Here is a 17,264-nt window from a genome sequence, read left to right as displayed (position 1 = left end):
AACAATTCAAAAAAGCAAACTAAACATGCTAAAGGTCTTAATTCATGTAAAAAAAATAAAGAAAACCAAATATGGTCATCTACAACTAAAGACAACCACTGAATGAAAGGATTTGGGACAGGAGCAGGGGTCTCATTTGGGGGTTCTGATCCCAGATCCCGCTTACTGTTTTGTCAGATTTCTGTATCCTGCTTACACTATACACGTAAGCAATTCTTATTTTTTTGTAAGTTTCCATGTCCCGCTAGACTTCATTTCACGTTTTAACTGCACAATAATTTGACTTTCATGTGTCACGCTTACACAAAATCAGCAATCCAGCATCACGCCTAGACCCCAATGAAACCCACAGGAACTTATAGAAAGTGTCTGGATTAAACATACTTTTGAGCGCCCAATTCTCCTCTGACCTTAGGATTGTGGTGTGCATATAATATATAATTTTTATTATTTTTTATGCACAAAATACATCTTTTGACAAGTAATATATCTTAATACAAATTTAACCAAGATCTGTTTAAAATATTGCTATCACAATAATTCATAAATCTGATTTATAAGTATTATTAATAGAGATACATGCTCTAATATGACATAATGGAAAATGTCACTGGTATTTATGATTGTAATGTCATATGTATAAAAATGATATATTCTACGCTTAATACAAATCTACTATGTGTAATATTTTACACATGAACTTGGATAAGTTTAGGGTAAATCACAGTCCCATATGTTTGGTTAGTGCACTAACCACATTGAAAGTTTGTTTATCATAACATAAGCTGCTTCGGATAAAAAGCAAACTTATGCTTGTGCTCGTATACATGTACAAGTTAAAAACTTTACTCGATTTGGAACATTCAAATACAAAATAAAATGATTAATTTTGTGTGTTTTGTATGGTTATTATAGAGGGGGATAGGAGGGGTCCTGATCCCAAAATCCTGGACTTTAAAAAACGAAATCCTGAGGTCCCGAATTTAAATAAAGTAAATCCTGACGTCCCAAAATCCAAATAAAAGGATTCCCAGATCTCAAAAGGGTCAATCCTGAAATCCTGAGCTTAAAAACACCTGATCCCGGAGTCCAAATAAAGGTCCTTATAATCCCCCTCAATATAGCAACTCAATTTTGAACTAGTAACAGACCTTTCGTAGAGATTTTGTTTAACCTGAAATAGATGTATTGCTATTCATTTGCATACAGTTTTGATTTCTAACCAACACAGCTCACATGTCAATGTTTTTTTTTGTATTTTTGAAAGGTTGTTATATTTAGCTTGTGTCTTAAACCATATGTTGACATTGATGTCATTTTGATTGTGTGTTCTTGGATTGCTGTCTCATTTGTGTATTCCCCATGTCTCCTATTATAGAAAATTATTAGTATTTTTAGAGTATCTATTTCTAAAGATTTATTTATCAAGTTGATCATTTAAAGTGCATTATAAAAATGTGTTTTTGCAAAATCATTAAGATCTTATGAATACATCAAACAAATGAACAATTAATTAGATACTAATATTTGCATATGATATAAACATTGGTAAACAAATTGTTCTATCTATTGTTCGTTACTATACACGTAAATACCAAAATTATGACAGGCCATTCTTTACTAATATCAGTTACGGTAAGATATCTACTAAGTTCACATTTGAGCCTACTCTATTTATACATTGTAACTTCCGAACAATTGACATCACGAAAGAACGAAAATTGACCCACCTATTTCATGCCAAAGAACCTTAAAATCGTACGGCTTAATCATTTTTATATAAAATACTGAAACTGTATACATCTATAGAAGGAGTAGTTCAATACATAAAATTTTAACGTCGACTAACGATAGTTGATTCATTGACCTGTATAATAGAAGTAAATTGAACCACTAAATAATTCTTTTGACCACAAACAGTTTTATTCGTCATTTAAATCTAATGGGATTTAAATTTTTTCTTGACTTTTTTCTCATTTAAGGTATTAATTTCTTTTGAATTGGAAAAGAAGTTGTGTGTGGTGCTTGTGTTGTGGTTTTGCACGTACAGAGGATTTCACTTAGAAGAGTTTAAGGTGCGTTTGAAGGTAAGTTTTGTTACAAATGTATCTGTTTCGACTTAGGTGCAGAAATTAATCAATCGATCAGAAGAAAAAGAGTAAGTTATTTTGAAAAAAGTAAGTAATGAAGAGAAAGCTGTCTCCATATGTGCTTCTTGTAATTTGGATAAATCTGTTGGCAAATGAATTCTAATGTATATAGGAAAAAATAAAGGATGATGGGCAGATAGCTATGACAAAAAATAATTGCATGCATGTAGCAAAGAACCCACGAAAAGCAAACAACAGTGCTGTCTGTATAATCTTCCATTTCCAACTTTCTAATATTAAAGTTTAATGATTGTTTTCATGCAAGTTTTGATGATCATATTTTATAAAATGTATTGGAAGTTTTTTAAATAGAAATTCCTGCAAGAGATTTATCCCTTAAAATATGCAGCCAATGATGAAATAGAATAAGTACATTTTGAATATAAAAAGTTCAATAGTTGATAATTGAATGGTTGACCTGTAAGAGTTTTCTCCCTTGAATTGGATACACCATGCTTGAAGAAAATTAGAATATTTAGACAAAGATAATTTTTACTGACAAACTTGTCTTGCGGCTGACGTATTGTTTTACATATAGGGGTCTTTTAATGTAAATATAAGGTAATGTTTTAGATTTATTAACAAACCAAAACCACACAGGTTGACAATCTGTTCATATATATTTGTTCTGTAATAAAAAATGATGGTAATGCGGTCCAACCTTTTGAAGTTATACCAGTGAAAAGAATTTTTGCCAACTCATAGTGGAAAGGGGGGCAATGTCTTTATAAAATGGGGGGGATACATCAACTGAAAATAATGATTAGACGAAGGATTTTTTTTTTTTTCAAACAAAATCAAATGGGCCATAATTTGTAAAATTCAATCAGTCAATTTCAAGAAAATAAAATCTTGGTACCCTGTGTATCAAGATGGCTTAAAATAAAAGAAAATAAATAAATGTTACCCTATTAAATAAGGCATTGCTTTAAAATAAATAGTTGAAATTATTCTTGTGAATGAAATTGAAAAACATTGTTTTTTTAACGTCAACAATTTTTTCAGACAAAAACCATTTGACTTCACATTGCACGTTGCACCTGACTTTGATGCAGTTAAGAGATAACATTTACAATTGACCTTTTTTTAACTCCTTGGCAGGAATTAATCAATTAGCAATTACAATGAACATTATCGCGTGCTATTTCAATATAAAATACTTGTTCCATTTCGTTGCTTTTTATCTGCTTAATCAAAGGACAAATGATTTCATTCTTTAATTATTTGTGCCTCAGAAAATCCCTGCCTGATATTTGGATGTTATTCGATCATTGACGAGTCATGTTTTCCTGATTAGATAAAGAACCAGAATGCACTTTGGATTGTTTGATAAACACCCTCGGAGATATTCATCAAGGATTTTTGTGGTCCATTACTTCTGAGATTTTTCTTTTTTCCCCAAAAAACTGAAAGTAAAGTTGATTTTGGTAATTAAATCTCTTGAATAATTTGTTTGGAGAGATTTTCTTTTATGGTCCATTTGATTTTCATTTTTATCCTAATTCCTAAATAATCAGAAAGTAAAGTTGATTTTGGTAATTAAATCTCTTGAATAATGAATGGAGAGATTTTCACTTTTGGTCCATTTCACTTTATCTGATTGTCTTCCCCTTTAGGCATGTTTGTGAATTTTCAGCGGCCTGATAATTTGATCGTGGCATAAGAGCATTCATTAGCAGCAATCCCTTTCAGGGTTAAGTCATGCATGTTATAGAACACATGCTTATAAACACCTGGGTACCATCATGATATTTTTAATCATCTACCCTGATATTCCCCCGAATTAAGTTTCCATTTAAGTTCTGTCATTTTATTGATAAAATGATGTAAGGGCTATTCCAGAAAAAATGTATGGGGGTCAGAAGGCAGTTTTTGTCAGCACCCACCACCCAGACAATTGTAATTGAGAATTATAGTGTAAAAAGTTGCTCTGATACCCATCACCCATGTACTATTAATACAATGTGCCTTCCAACCACCCCTCCCCCCATACATTTTTTTTCTGGAATAGCCCTAACAAGATGTTGTGCACAATTCTTAATAACACATATAGCCCTCCAACATAGAAAAAACACCAATGAAATGCAATCAAGTGTTCGGTTTTAATTTTTGAAATTAAATTTAAGACAAATTCATTGAAAATCTAGATTTTGAGTCCTTGTTTTCCAGAACATTTTGTTTTGTCAAAAATTAAAACAAAAAGCATGGTTAAATCTTTAAAAACAAAAACTTACAAGGCCTCTGCAGTTAATGGATATATATAGTAGAGCTAGAAATAAATATATTTTAATTCTAATTCAGGGCTTTTGACACTTTTCTTGACTGGCTGATTTTGAGCTTTGTATTTTGTCCATGTCTGGTGCTGGAAGACTGAATGGTGTTCATTAGATCCATCATGGTGTTGTTGGGTTGTTTCCTTTTACTGACCTCAGTACACGTCTCTCCTTTCATTCAGACTTCTAATAAGGCATACTGTGGATTCATTTATTTTAGTGGGTATCAATTTTCGTGGATTGCTGAAAACTTGCATACTTGTGGATACTTGATTTCGTGGTTTAGCCAATCTCCGTATACAACTCCTATTGAAAATATGACATTCGTTGATCATTTGAATTTGTGGATCACCTGTACCCTCGAAACCCATGAAAATTGGTATACAACGAATAATAATGAATCCACAGTATGTTATAGTTGCAAAGACTTTGTAATAATCATAATAAAGACTTTACTCCAGTTCCTTATCTATAAATACTTTTAATCTGTACTGCATCTTCTTTGCCCTCATCTACTTGACTCCGCTGCCCGTCAGATATGATACAAATTTGACTTAAATTATGATCTTATGTGATTTATGTAGAAATATACAGAGAGTGTAAATATATATATCATCCTTTATTACCTTATACCTATATGATGGATATGATTACAAGCGTAGTTTTGAAAGAAAAGTCGTTTTTTGTTAAAATATAAGTTATCTTGAATCAGATTTAATATGTCACCGTATCCATTTACTGGAAATACCGAGTGACCAATTTGTCTACAGAGTTCAGTGACCTTGAGGTTGCTACCAGTAGTTTCAGAACAAAAAATAGTTATACTTTATACTTGTTTTCTGCAAAAGATAGAATATGTAGACAGGTAAAATGATTTCTTTTTTAAAAGATATTTCACATAGAATTATATAATAAAAGGGAAAATTCTTACATTTACAGTGCCATTTAACAGTACTTTAAACCAAATGCATACATAAAAGCTAAGCAAAGCAACAAAAATTTAGGATGAGAGGGAGGCAGGATGCAGATATTTTTTTAAAGTGGTACCCAACACTTGCTCTTTTAATTTTCATAAAATTTGGTCAATGTACTTACGTTCACCCTATAACAAAAATATCAAAATTTCAAAAATTTTGAACCAGCTGTTTTGTCAGAAAAATTACACTGGTTATATAGCAGTTTGATTTTGATCATTGAGAAGCTTAATATTCCTTTTACAACACAACGTAATAAAAACGTTTAGATGACTTTACAGAGTTATCTCCCTGTAGTGTTAGGTACCACCTTAAGGGTTTGTTTTTTTTGCCTGATCAATATCAGTAAGGTAAATTTGGAGTAATGTGCCTGGCCTGGACTATAACCATTATAAAATAATATTTTACAAGTAGATAAAATTTGGAAAAAAACATCTCAAAGTAAGCTTAAATGTGGGGGAAAAGACAAATGTCATTTTGATATTATAAAAAAATAACAAAAATAAATTTGTTAATCTAATCAAATTTTTATTGTAATAATGATGAAATAACATCAGCTGGTTTGCACAATATAAAAGCTTTCTGAATAGCTGCACTGATTCGTACAAAAAGAATAATTAAGTGACAAGCAGCTGATACATTCTAGCACAATGCAGATAATTTATGTAATTTGGTTGTCTATCACATTTGATATACAATCTGTAGAATATGTTTTTAAAAATGTGGTTTAATGGGTTGACCTAGTAAAAGAATCATCCAAATTTATATTAAAAAGGAAAGAAAATTCTATTACCAGTAAGAAGAAAAAATACCACACATAGGTGATACAAATGCACTGTAACATGCTTTTATTGGTTGGCTAACAAGTTTCAAAAGTTGGCAACGCGAATTTTGAAAAATCACTATTTCATCTTGCTTTTTAAAACAAAAACTAGAATGAGACAACCGACATAACAGGGATGTCTGGGTTGAAATATAATGAGGAAATTTCAAAACAATTATAATTATTTTGGAATTATGACAATTATGTTTAATAATTATATCTCCTTGTCTGTAATATAGCTTTTGCTATACAAACAAATTAAAAAAGACAAAAGAAATTTAGACAATTAACAGATCAAAACAGGGATATCTTCCCTTGAGATTCTGTAAGTCTATGTAAATAATGTCCGTCATTTATAAAAGATACGGAATAATTTATGTATTTATTGAGAATTCCCACACATCTATTTTTTCCGCCAAACAAAAAGATGATGATTTCTATAGATCTGTACTGGAGCCTCATTATTGAAATGCTTTGATTTAGTCATAAAAGTGATTTCTAATGTTACGGCGAGGTTGAATCAACGATCTGTTCGTTGAAATCCATCCTGTTTATTATTAACCTGCATGTATCCAAGTTTGGTTCTCTTTTCTTTATAATTGACCGTGTAGTTTATTTCAGTTAATAGTTTTCTGAAAAGACGATAAATTTCTAAAGGGGAAAAAAATGACAACTTTATATGAAACAATTCATGTCATTTAAGGATATTAATTCCATGTTTATTTTTCCATCTCACGATTCTAGATAATACCCATCGCATGACCACGAGAATATGGGTTTGACCTATCACGGTATAGTTTTATATGGTAGTATTGACTCTTTGTACTAAGTAAAGGTTCAACTTTCTGTGGTTTGTCATGCTTTGCCGACCATCCTCTGATTATCTCTTTAATTGCGTTTCAGATGAAGAATGAATAATTTAATCCAAGAGGCTGTATAATTTTTATTTGAAAAACATTGGTTAATTTGCCAGGTGTTGAGAAAAAATTTACAGAAAATTTGAAAAATTCAACGATTTTTAATAAATGGGGAGTATAATTATGAATTTATTGGTAAATTTTTTATTGTAATCCATGATAATTCTCATAATTTATACACTCCACATCCGTATTCAGTTTTTGTTTGTCCTGTATCTTTATTGCACGCTGGGTATCATATTAACTGTTTACACGCTGTTTAATGGTTAAAAGTTTCAATTCAAGTTGATTATGTAAAAACATGTTTGTTGGGAAATGGCCCAGCAGGTTTTGTTTTCCTTTTAAAATTGGAGGAGGTTGGATTATAAGTTCTATCGTTATTTTGTTTGGCTCGCGCTGCTTATTTTAAATATGTTCTTTCTTGATGATGAAAATCTCTCCATATGGCCAATTATTTCTGTACTGTATCAAGAAAATTGTATTGTTAGTTGCATGATTTTATCAAAAAGATGGATTGTTGACAGATTTAAAAAAATATTTAAAAAATATCTTTTGGTTGTATGATTTTATCGGATTACTTTTTCATTGGTATATACCCCTTACACACCTCTTATTTAAAGAAAATATCTAAGAATGCACATGGTTATAAGACAAGATTGAACCGATGATATGTTTCATATTAAAGTAGTTATGGTAGGATTTTTATGCCCTCAATGCTACACTAAGGATTTATACTGTTGTCCTTCAGTTTGTCCTTATAACGAATGTTTCGAAATCAGTTTCTGTTCTCTTACTTTGGTCTCCTCAACCCAAATGTTATAAAACTTATATGCACAAAACTGAAAACTCAGATCAAGTTTGAATTTTTGTGGCATCACTTTTACAGTATTGGAGTTATGCCCCTTTATAGTGTTAATTTCAAGATGGGGCATCATCTGTGTTCCATGGACACATTTTCTATTTTATTTTAACTGATTAGCTCTATAAAATGTTAGGTCTAATTTTCAGAACTGAATATTTTATAGTCCTCTTAATTTATCTAGCTTCTAAATTGTTAATAACCATTTACTAAATTTTAACCATAGAGAAATTTGAGTGACTGAAAGTAGTTTGTGGTTTGGTTTAATTGCAGTCATAATTAATGAAATTTGTCGCCAGTTCTGACCATTTGCAAAATGAAATCAGTAAATTATTCTTGCTGAAGGTGGTAATTGTTGGTCTAATTGTTGGGGTGCGAAAGGGTAGATTTTATCTTGGAACCTAATCATTGTGTCACAGTATTGTATACGTGCTACACCTGTCATGCTCTCACTTTGTATTTTAGAGAAATTAACCTTTCCTTTAACCACTAAAAAGGATAATGACGACTTTTAATGATTTCATTTTGAAAACCTATAATTTTGAGTTCATCACATTTGATTTAAACCATAAATTATCATGTCTTTAACCAAATTTATGTCTTAATTTGGTGTTTTTAAACTTTTCTTCTTGCATTTAAGGTTAAGAAAAATGTCTGGTTCATGTTTAATTCACAATTTTTTTTACGCTTCTGGAAATTTTTGAAGAAAGACTGTAATGTCATAACAGTGAGGTTAAATTGCCTATTCAAATAATATAGGATAATAATCAAGACAGACTTAACAAAAACTACCAAGGTGTTGAATAAGAATTTTTCACTCAGGGTGGTTTGGTGTAGATCGGCAGATAATCGGTAAATTAAAGTTTTCACTGTATACAAGGGAAAGTAAATGGACAGAACTAGCATTAAGGAAATAAGGTGTGTTCTTCAAAGAGGAGTTTACAAGCAGTTGTTTTTAGATTAAGATGCAAGATATTCTTTATTTTATAATATCTGGTACATTAATCAATAAGGATTTTGATTTAATATAATGGAATTAATGATTTTATTTGCAGATTTGATCTAATTTATGGAAAACCTGCATTTAAAGTTAAAAAAAGTGTTATTTGCAGCTAATGCCAGGTGTTTATGATATTTTGTATAGAATGTACATAGTCCACTTCTGGCTGCTTCTAATGGCACTATTTTCAATTGGGCTCATATGTACCCCCTCCACCCAACCCTTGCTTTGTGTCCAGTGACAAATAGTTCATGCATATTGAGGATGAGAACACTAATAACACACATTTGTATCATAATTAATGATGTCTGCAATAAAGTTCACCCATGGTTGAAGGGCAGGAAATTTGGAATGCTACTGTCGCCATTCAGGCCCACTCCGAGTTTGGATGATGTTTTAATGTGTATAATAATGCATGACACTCACCCAATGTAGGTATCAGAATGAACGTCCCAAATCCCAAGGGTTATAACAACCATTCATCATGTGAATCCTCACCCAGTAAAAATGTCACTTTGAGGGGAAAAAATAATAAGTCTTAGACTCAGTGCCGAATATAGAGTTTTATTCAGGGGGCCCGCCCCCCCCCCCTTTTGTGGTAAAATTTGGATGATTATATAGGAAATCACTGAAGCATGACTGGAGCGAGCCCCCTCTTAGGCAGTCACTGGGCCCCCTTTCATGAAAGTTTGTGAATCAGCCACTGAGACTGTTTGAAATTAAATAATTTGCAAGCAAGAAGAGAAATCGGATTTTAAAGTTAAAACATCTTAACTGTCAGGAGGACATTTATATGACACAGACTTAATCTAAACACATGGAAATAAGGCAAAAGTTTTAATTATTTCTTTAGGAAACAAATTGGAAATAATGAAGCCTTGTATGATGGGTGTTTTACTGTTTTGTAATGAATCCCCAGAAATATAAATGCAATAACTCAGCATTATAGTAGATGATGATTTTACAAGTATCACAGTCTAATCAAACAAGAAAGGCTTCTTATCAGATTAAACCCAAATAAAGATTTGTTAAGATTAGACATTTTTGTTAAGCCCCCCTTTAATAATAATTAATTTGGTATGATTAGTCTTTTTATAAACCCCTATCACTGAATTCTGTCCATTAATTGTCTGTCTGTATGCTTCTCCATTTGTTAATAAATCTCAGCATTAATCTGTCTGCACTTGCATGTTATTTTGCATCTCTGATTAAATTAAAGAATATAAAAGTTTTCATTTACCATAAATGAACATTTGCCATGTCTATACACAAAGGGAATGTGGTTTGTTTTTGAAACTCCTTAACCACATACAGAATAAGAAGACCCTACAACTTTGCAATTTTTTTTATTTTAGTTTTACCCTCAAGTCAAAACCATGGTGGTTAGTAGCACCAATTTTAAGATTATTTTTCAATTTCTGGTAGTATAAGAACTGAACTTTTGATACTCCTTAGGGGGTAGATGCTATCTGTTGAATTTTCATTTTCCGCCAGATTTTATCCATAATAATCAAAATTAAAGGTGCTTCAACAATGAAATATAATTAAGATGATATAGCAAATATTTTTAGATAGAATAGAAAAAGATTTCACACTTTTAATATGTTGTTTTTTTACGAAGTGACAGATAAGATAAATCATAAATATATCCGTTAAGATCAGATAACTTTCAAACTTTGTCACTATTTTCAAAAGCTGATTTTTTAATGGGGTGCTTGTTTGTCGTATATTCGCAAGATAAATTAAAAATAGTCAGGATCATCAAGTTGTTATCTTTTCATAGTTAATAGATTGATCAGGCAAGTCTATAGATGAAATTATAGATTTTCATTTGCTGAACTAAATCTTTATTAAATGTCTTCGGTGCATTGAGTTTTGTGATTTAGTTTCGGCGGACCCCATTGTCCATGTGACAAGCGAGGGTTTTCTACTATTATCAAGATAACCTTGGGTTATTAAATTATGCCCTTTTACATAAATCTCGACTATATACCACACGTCGAAACAAAAAGTGCCGCATCTTAAAATCTTAATCTGAAATTCTTTGTCAAATTTTCATAGGGACTCAACTGTGATTTTTACAAAAGAAAATTTTGAATTTTGATTAACAATAAAATTTATCATTGAAATCATCTGTAATATTTATTTTACACTTTTAATAAGGCTTTGTGGTTTTTGATTTATTTATTCTGTCGTATTATGAATATTTGAATAATTGGCTTAGAAATTTCAATATTGATGTATTTTTCTGTTGACATTTTCAATAAATTTTCATCTACGCTGGCAAAATTTATGATTGCAATTTAGCTGGGAAAAGTAAAATTTTATTTTTTTTTTAAAACGCAGGGATCTTAATGTTTATTTTTAATTTATGATACTTTTACCTAGCTTTGGTACTTTTGTCCCTCCAAAGAAAAAATTTCCAGATTGAATTAGATTATATATGTAACCTGTATTTTGAGATATCTTTAAATTAATACGCCTTGTGACAGAGGCCGCTTTCCAAAAATAAAATGCTGATCTGACAACATTTATACTAGCCTGGAACTTGAGTAGAGGGCTTGCACATATTGTTGACAGTTTACATTTCCTTTTAGATTTGACATCTAAATTTGTCTTCATGATAGCTTTAAAAACTATTTCTACATTTGTGGGCAAATGGGGAGGGGGTGAAGAACTTAAATAAAAAGACTATAATTTATAAACTTAATTTGAAAATGTCTATTTATATCAGCCAGAAAAGAAACTGCATCATGTTTTTGAATTTATAAATTCACCCCTGAAATATTTTACAAGAGTACAATTAACCTTTTTGTCATTAATACACAGATTCTGATAAATTGTGAATTATTTAAAAAATCTATTTTAAAAAAGTTTAAAAAAAATTTATTATCATTTTCAGACGATCTGTCAAGAGCTTTACTACCTGTTGTGGAGACAAGTGAATATAAACACACTAGGGATTGAGATTCTCTAAGCAGACGTTCTGTAATGTAATGAAAGTAAATTCTTCTCCTAACTCTCCCAGTCTCCTAGTCCATATAAAATAACCATTTATGATGTTGTCTTTTGTCGATTTAATTGGCAGATTAACGATTTTATTTTCAATTTATCAATAGCGTTTTCATGCTACACAATGTAGAATGCTAGATTTAAATCAAAACTTGTGAATTTTTATTTCCCTTTCGTGCATTCATAAAGAAATGGGAGAAAATATATTTGTTTTTGACAGTAAATATTTTACTAACTCTTTAGATTCTAATGAAGTTAATAAAAAGACGTACCAGAGTATTTTTGAATGAATGATTTTGAAACCTTATTAGAAGTAAAGACTGGTTTATTGATTTGTTTTTATTATAATCGGAAATATAATATTTAAAATTTTATTTGACTTCCATGTCGTAAAACAGGTTGGTGAGATTAACTGTTTTGCACATTTAAGAACTTTATTTGCACTTTATGTTTTTGGATGTCCTCGTCCATTATAAGATATTAGCTGAATTATTCTCATTGTAGAAATGAGGAGCAATACTAAAATTAAATTATTAAAATATAAAAGTTGAAATACACTCTAGCTAGAAAAGAACAATTGTAAGACAATTAAAACAACAGTTTGTACTTCAAAGAGGACAGAAAATAGACTAATGGACATAAAAAGTTTTATTATTCCTTTTTCATTGCACTAAATACTTCTAAGATTTGTGAAGCAGCTTGGGTTACAGATTTATAAATATATTAACTATGATTCTATTTGGACTATGAGGTTTAGGTCATTTCTTTGAAGTGTGAACCACCGATCGGTCTTATAGAACCATTAAACTCATAGTGTAGGTGGCGTAATTAAAAAGTTATGAATCAAACTATTCTAAATTCAAAACAAATATGTTTCATTCTTTTTTTTTATTTTCATCATGATTAGTAAGAGTTTACCAATTTCTAAAAACACTATTCTTGTCCAATTAAATTTCAGATATTCATTAGATATACCTGCTAAAAAAGAGATGGAATATTGTCATGACGGATAATCATGTCTGTTGTCTGAATGTTCTTCTGAAAAAGGGGGGAGGGGGTAATAGTGTTTTTTTGTGTCTGGTTGGTATTTGTGTTATTCATGTGTCCACTCCTTTTGGAATTCATATGTCTGAAGCTAATATCTAAAACTTGTCCTGTAGAGTTTGCTTCATTTCAATGAAACCCTCCTACATTGTAATATCTTTTAAAGCATATAGACACATTTTACAACTCTCATGGTTGAATTTGAAGTTAGACAGTATGAAGAAATTTTGCGATTTCCTGTAGCACAGCATTGGACTAAATTCCAACTTTGTCATACCCATACAAACATGGAATTTGGTAGTTGAGGTCTTATTGTTGCATGTTTTTCGAAGAATCACACTCAATACATAATATATAACTAATTGTCTTTAAAAAAGACTTTAAATACACTTTTGCTTTTATCCTCTGAAGATGGATTGAGTCCATGATTGATGTTGGGCTTTTAAAAAAGATTTTAAAAAGGAACATAGATTTTATGGTTTGACTCGTAATTAACCTTTCATAATAAATCATATCAAATAACTTTGATCCTCATTTATTTTGTAGTGACTAGGTACTAGATAGCATCAAATTAAAACAAGATTTAAAATTGTATGTTATTATAGCTTGCGCTGATGGCTGTTTTCTTTGCTTCCAGCCACTAAGAGTAATAGACTAATTTGCAAATGTGCTCTTTTATTTTGACCCAAATGGATACTACTGGCACACTGATAAACTTTAACTTAAAGCTAAATTTCATGAAATATTGACTTGTAAAATCTTAGCTTGTAGCTGGTTCAATGACCATTTTATATGATAAATAATGCAGTAATGACTCAACTGAAGAACAGTCTAGCTAGCTGTCAGCTCCACAAATTATATACCTGTTTAAATAGTTTAACTTGCATAATTTGTTTTTTTGTGTATATGCCATTGTCAGATTCTCTTCTATATCAGGCTGACGGATTCTCTATTTAACAATAAACAATTTTTTTTTAGATTGCATGATGGGAAATCAAAATTTCCTGTATACTGTATAATAAATATTTGAAAAAAAAATATACATTTCTGGAAAATAATTATGCTAATTGCAATTTTTAATTTTGAAAAAATAATATTTTAAATAATTTGTTTCTTATAAAAATATTTTGTCACTCTAATTAATGTTAAGGGATCTAGCTAGTGTAGCAGGTGTGTTCTTTTAACTTACATTTTTTTTTTTTTTAAAATTCCATATGAAATCTTTAGTGAGAAATGTCAATTTTTTTCATTATATAATATATAATTTAAAGAAGATCAGGTATGAATACCAATAAGACAGCTCTTCACAAGAGAGCAAATTGACAAAGAAATTGATAATTATAGGTCAATAGTATGGCCTTCAACAATGAGTAAAGCCCATATTGCATAGTCAGTATCAATATTATTTTATTAAATTCTTATTACACTGAATTGCATAATTTTCATAATTTTGTATGCAATGTAATATAATCTTTTATACAATCTTTTTGTTTACATGCAGGAAAAACCAAAGCAACTCCTTCTACCCGCTATAAGAAAACACAAAGTCACATGGTCATCAAATCTGCAGATAGACAGTAAACAGTATATCGTTAAAGGACAAATCAAACTGATTTCGACAACTTAGGTGCTATTTCAACACATAACATCCACTTCACTGGAGTGTTTTACCTTACCTGTAATTTGAATGAAAGTGTTCATCTAAGGTGTTATTATAGCGATAACGATATCTTCAAATGGTAGGTACATTTACGATAGTTAGGTAGAATTAATATATAAATTGCTATCAGATCAGATCTTGTTTGTATCCTAACCACAAGAATTCTTTTTAAAGTTGATATGTTATTTCAAGTGAAATTGCCCCAGGGTAGGAGAAGATGTTTATGTAATACTATTATTATCCACTGAATAGTATATTATATAGTTTGCTTGTATAAATGCCATTTAAGGATAGCTGTTGGATCACATCTTTATTAGTACTCTATTTGGTGATATTTTGTGAATAAATTATGAAATAGAAATAACTGTTCTAAATAAATAATTTTTGTTATTAAACATAGAATTCAAATTGTTTTCCTACCTATACCAAGCTTAGGCTTGAAAATCTCAAATTTAATTAAAAAGAGGGAAATTAAAGATATTTCTTTTCTTCTCTTTTTTATTTAAAACACTAATGGATTAATATGAAGAATAATAAATTAGGAATCTATAGTTGACACTTTGAAACCAAATTGGACGCTTGCAGCATAAAGATTTGAATTATATTAAATTTCCTTTTGATTAACAGAAGCTGGGTAGATTTTTTTTATCCAATTTGATAAATAAGTGATGAAGAAATAAATACATTTTCAATCTCTCCATTGGTAACCGATGCATGTTTAATTTGGATACTGTTTATCACGCTCAGTCGTGCAATAGTAAGATTACAACAACATTACGGTTCACTAGCGACATTCTCGATTTTATTTGGTGTGACTCACTTTGTCTTCGAAACAAAATCGTCAGAAATATTACAAGTTTCACAGTTAATCTTGTGTAAATTATAACCACACGCCAACAAAGCTTATTTGGCGGCAGCACATTTTAACCCTTTTATTGCCTGGGTTTGGGTATTCACGTGTAAAATTTATGATCCTTTGTACTCTAATACAAATTTTATTTACTCATAAGGTCCCTTTTGAAGTGTTGTTTCTTTTATTTGAATTTTAAGTTGAAAAAACAATAATAAGTTGTTTTTTTTTATTTCCGTGAAAGATCTTGACCTTCTTTTATATAAAATGTTTGAATGTTTATCTATGTAAGAATCATATTAGTTTCACTAAATGTTTAGCGATTTAATGTCGTGCATGTAGTCTAAGTTTGTACTGTGCATTGCATTGGAAATTTTTAATGTTTAAATCCTTTGTAATCATTTTGATAAAAGAATTGTCAAAGAATTAATGTCGCTGACGATTTTTTTTATTAATCCCAGAATTCATTACTGAAACTCATTTGTAGCGCTGATGAGATAAGAGATTAAAATATAAAAGGAAGCATGGTTGATACAATTTCAGTTTTTTCATTAAATCTTATTTTGAACTCTACAAAAACGCAATTGAAATGAGGAAGATCATTGTCTAATAGATGGTTTTTTTTTAAAGTAAAAAAAATAAAACAGACTGTTTCCATATTTGTTATTTTCTGTTCCTGCAATTACTTTCTTTTTAAAATTGAATATAAAATATGTTTGTTCCTGCAGTTACTTTCTTTTTAAAATTGAATATACAATATGTTTGTTCCTGCAGTTACTTTCTTTTTAAAATTAAATATAAAATACGTTTGTTCCTGCAGTTACTTTCTTTTTAAAATTGAATATAAAATACGTTTCATAATTTCCTGTCATAATATATTTTTATAAAATAACTATTTTTTGTTGACTTTTTATAGAATTATAAGCTGCATAACCTATTAATTGCTTAATATGTAATTCAAAGCAAATTTGATTCACTTCATATCATGATATTTGTTTTGCCAAAAAGTCCCTGAACCCCATGTCTTCTTACTTAACGTTGATAATAATTGACTCGAGGGGGGCCAATTTTTTTTTTAATTGTTATCCCCACTTATTTTTTCTTTCCTTTTGTCTTTGAAATTTGCCCCACAGCAATGAGCTTTAAATGCTAATATCAATATGAGTCTTTTGTCTTAGTTTATTGATCAGATAAATATTAGTAATAACTTGCTTCTACCATTTTAATTACGATATTTAATGTACTAGTTCATCGTAGAACTGTCAGATTAGGAAACTGCATTATTAAGGCTTGACTGGCTAAGTCCAGCATTATTTATAGCTATTGTCTGCAAATGGCTAACTATGATCTGTTTATACACATCAGGGTACTTTTGAGAGTTGTAAATCAGGGCCAGGAAATTGTAAGGCCATTTTCCGTCTTTCTAAAAGTGCTTATAGCGCCATTAAACGACTGAAACATGAAATAGTTCTGACCTCAGGAAATTGATTGGAGATCTTTGCATTTGTCAGATGGATAGAGTTTCAGTCTAAATATCTTTGAATTGAAAACATTTATGGTCGCTGTTTGTTTTTTTATTGCCGGGGTGAAAGGCAGGGCACGTTGAAAGGAAGCTAATTTGGTTTATGCTTCCATATGGAACCTTTTAATGGTTCCTGCATCTTAAGTGACGCACAGATCAAATTCTACTTGATTATCCAAT

General features: G+C 30.3%; 1 protein-coding gene across 1 annotated transcript in view; it reads left to right on the top strand.

Moving 5' to 3' along the window:
• The first annotated feature begins 1,480 nt into the window (after nt 1-1,480).
• Nucleotides 1,481-17,264, top strand: part of LOC134697007 (putative protocadherin beta-18) — an 82,106-nt gene continuing 66,322 nt past the window's right edge. The window contains exons 1-2 of the mRNA XM_063559005.1: nt 1,481-2,087; nt 14,554-14,791. The gene's annotated coding sequence lies outside the window, so the exon portion shown is untranslated. The remainder of the gene's footprint in view (nt 2,088-14,553; nt 14,792-17,264) is intronic.

Source organism: Mytilus trossulus, chromosome 14 (genome assembly GCF_036588685.1).
Source record: "Mytilus trossulus isolate FHL-02 chromosome 14, PNRI_Mtr1.1.1.hap1, whole genome shotgun sequence".
In the NCBI taxonomy this organism is placed as follows: Eukaryota; Metazoa; Mollusca; class Bivalvia; order Mytilida; family Mytilidae; genus Mytilus; species Mytilus trossulus.
This window is presented reverse-complemented; position numbering and strand designations above follow the sequence as displayed.